Genomic DNA, 4,297 nt, shown 5'->3' on the forward strand with positions numbered 1-4,297 from the left:
TCCAATAACCCCCCTAATCAGAGTCTAACAGAATACAAAGTGTCCATTCTTATTGTCCATGCCTTTGACACAAAATTTGCCAAACAAAAGATTTCATTTAAGTAACACTGCTCCCCAAAGTAGAATCAGGTCTAACTTTAATATTATTTTTTTCCAGACAGTTTGCCGTTTGTTGCTTTCTGTAAATACTTTATGGACCAGGAAAGGGTGTCAAATTTTTTAACACATGCCCAACAATCAAAAACACCGTCTTCCCGTTGGTTGTAGCGTTTCTGAAGTCATTTTATTGTCAATTATCTTAAAGACCCAGTCCAATGAAAATGGTGCTTTTGGTATTTTAAACATTTTTATGACAATGGAGGACATTAATAGAAAATTAAAAGTACATTGCTGAGCATTACGTTATTCAAACCGTTGAGAATCGGGAGCAGATTAAAAAAATACAGATTGTATTTGTTATGTAGAAAATAGGCTGATTGGGCCTCAAGCTCCCTGCACCGCTCCATTCTGATGCATCCACTTGTCAACAAATAGATCCATGTACGTCTTTGTTTTCCCTCGTCTGAGCTGGAATCTGGATGTTACTCACCATTTTGTTGCACTGCTAATGATAGTTGTGAGGAGCTGTAAGCTAGCGGGGGATCATGTAGACAGACAGCTCAGTTATGGGTGACAGGAAGGGGCAGGGGGGTTGTTCAGTAACAATCATTCTGCCATCCACTCAGAGGGGAATTTGTAACAAACTCCTGCTGCTCTGCAGAAACTGGCCTAGAAAACGACACAGGTTTTTCAGATTTTGGCTAAAAATGGCATAATTTTAATTAAAACCCCACTGGGATCAAAATAGATCAGAGCGTGTCTTAATACCACCATGTCACTTTTTTTCTCAATAACATCTAGATTTTAAGATTTATTTCCACATTGGAACTTTTGTACTTTTTCTTGTGTTAGTGAACAAAACAAACCCCGTATCCAAGTGTCTCAGTTTTTCTTATGCAAGAATGTTTTTGTTGTAAAGTAAAACTATTTGTAAAGGGATGTAATTTAAAAAAAGAAATCAATCAAATTCAAAAATGTATTTCCTACTAAGGCCTTATAAACTCTTTGCCTTTGTGTTTTAAAGTGTTTACAAGTATAGTTGAGTGTATATAGGTCCATATACAATGTCGTTTAGGATAACCTAAACTTGAGTGGTTTACCATCCTTCATGACATAAACACAACAATAAAGAAGAGCAGCTTGACCAGCCTTTTCCTTCTGCCTCCCAAAGGGGTTTTCATTAGGAATATTCTCGCCACACACACACCTCTCGTAAAGAACATATTTGTGGGACTTTTTGCTCATAAAAGACCATCATACACCTCTGCTGATGTGATTTACTCTCACAAATGAATCATAACATTATCTGGGTACTAAGCAGTAAACTTTGTTTGGATTTTGTTCAAAATGTAACCTGACAAGGAGTTTTGTTGCCCGTTACCCCACCGAGCCAGGTGTTTATCTTCATGTTTGCTTCGCCTGCTTCAGCGACTCACACAAGCTGGAGATAGGAAGTCAGATGAAGAGCGCTTTGCACCGCTGATCTGATGAATCATCCAATAGCACTGATCCCCGTGGTTCCCATTAGGAAGCAGATGGATTGTACCTCAACTAACACTAACCTGCATCTGCTGGTGCACGCCAGGGACGGCAGCCCTTGCTAAGTGGAGGATGACTCATGGGGATGTCGGCCGGTCATGTCCACAATCCCTGCAAAGGACGGACAGAGGGAACGATTAAACGTCTCATCTTCACTTCTTCTGCTGCTGCTGCAAATTCATTACAAATTCAGACATTGCAACCAGAAATGTTGTTTATTGTACAAACATTTTAAGCTGTGGCTTATATTTGCTTGTAAAATATTTGGAAATTGTATTCAAATACATAAAAAAGGAGACTTTTTATAGAATGTTTTGTGCTCAATAAAAGACTCTTTTTAATGTACTGTCAAACGGTTTCTTAGACTCAGTCTTACAGTAGTGTCTAAAATATTTTGTTTTCCTGTGTAATTAATGATAGAAACGTTTTAGAAATTCGAAGTACTAGAGTATTTGGAAGTGGATGTAATGCAAATACAAGTGAATCAAATGACAGGAGCCTTAAACGATAGACCTTAACCGTTTGCCACCAGATATGTCGCTGGTGAATCCTAAATAATACACACTCTTCGACATACTCCTCAATCAATTTTGCGTCAATATGCAACACATTACTGACGTAAAGTGTTGCGTAAGGACCCAAAGAGGCTTTTCTTTGCTCCTGAATCCACTGGATTTACGTTAATTGCTGAAGAGGGTAGATAAAAGAATGTGAACAGTGGAGCTTTAGCTCTGGAGTTGAAGGCTTACTTAAATAAATAAATAAATAAAAACCCTGCCCAACACGGTGCATGAGTCATCTGACACCACTGCTAAACAAGTTTACAGCCTCCAAGTCCTGGACAGGCGATGTGTCACAGCAGAGGGGGACGGAGGTGAATCCATCAAGGCGGCTTTAACAAAGACCACTCGACGTGGTTCACTGGCTCAATAAATGAAACGGTTTAGTTCAGGCAGAGTGAGTCAAAGCAGAACCTGGTCCGCTGTGCTTTCAGACTGGTCTTAAACTCTGTTGATCCATTTGGAGGCACGTTTTAACATTCAGTAACTTTGACAATTTATTTTTTTTCAAATGGCACTATAAATACATTCTCATTGTATCAGTCAAGATAACTGAGCAAAATCAGATTCTTCTTTCATCCTGTTTTTCTTTACAGTGGGAATGAGGCATGCCATGATTCCCAGTTTAAAACCAAACAAGTTACACCGAGGGCAGGCAAACGTTTAACTTAGAACAAAGGGTTCTAGTTTGCAAGTTGACAAAAGGGCCCCATAGGAGCACATGCGTGGAGTGTTTTGGTAATCCACCTCATTAATAAAAGAAATAACATAGAATCTGGATGAAACCTGCTTTCATTTTGACTGACAACTCACACAATATATATATATATATATATATATATATATATATATATATATATATATATATATATATATATATATATATATATATATATATATATATTTATATATATGTAAGAAGATATATGTAATAAGATGTAATAAGATAAGATATATGTAAGAAGAGAAATGCTGCGTTCATGTAGTGTAGGAAAAATGAGTGTCCGACTTGAAAAACACGCATGAGTGTCAGAAAAAAAACAAATTATTCCAATGAATGCAGATTAACTTTCTGCACCTAAATAAAGGTCAGTTTATTTTTACAGCACCATCTATGGTACCACAGCAGAAAAAAAAAAGATTTTTTTTTTTTTAATAAAGGTTATTAATATGATTAATTCTGTTTGGCGGGCCAGATTAAATAGATGAACACATAGACCCTGGGCTGCAATTAAGTCATGTTTGGTCCACTAAGTGGTTTTTTGGATCCCAAATCACTGAAGGACAAGGCAATGGTTTAAAACAAGCAACTACTTGAAAACAGTTTGAACCAGGAACAGTGAATTGTTGCATCCCTACTGCACACTAATATGTGTACATTGGAAGTTTACATACCCACAGGGCAAGTGAGCCCTAAACACACATTCTTGACTGTGCATTTAGCCCATGGTGTTTACACTGGACAAGCAGGGAGGGGCTTCTTTTTCTACTGTTTACTGTCATATGGCCGCCACCTACAGTTGAAAGAAGCTTGGAAAAAATTGTCTGAGTGGTGCAAATTTCGCCTCTATTCTGATATGTGAAAGATTTGGTGTGATGTAATTCCAGCCGGGCACAAACCGCAAGTAATCATTTCTCCTCCATGATCCATATTTAAGCAGCTGCATTTCCGTGAGTTAAAAGTCCAAACGTCACCACCAAATCCGTGTCCCGATTGGTCAAAGTTCCATTGGTTTGACTTTCAATGCGCTTTCAATAGCCGCACGTTTTGTACGTAAAGCCCGAAAATGGTAATAGACACTTATATAGCATAAACGCTGGAATTTTGAACGTGGAAGACCAAAATGCGCACTTATTCGTGTTTGAGTGCGCGTTGCCGGGGGCAATGTGAAAGTAGCTTAAAACGGATTTATTATTTATTATAAATGACATATACTTTTATAGAGCTTTGCTACCTTCCTTGAAGGCCCAAAGCGCTTCACAGTCACAAACCCATTCACACATTCACACACTGACGGCAGCTCCGCTGCCAAATACTGGTACCAACCTTCCACCAGAGGCAACATGGGGTTCAGAGTCTTGCCCAAGGACACTTTGGC

Source organism: Oryzias latipes, chromosome 11, assembly GCF_002234675.1.
Source record: "Oryzias latipes chromosome 11, ASM223467v1".
Classification (NCBI taxonomy): domain Eukaryota; kingdom Metazoa; phylum Chordata; class Actinopteri; order Beloniformes; family Adrianichthyidae; genus Oryzias; species Oryzias latipes.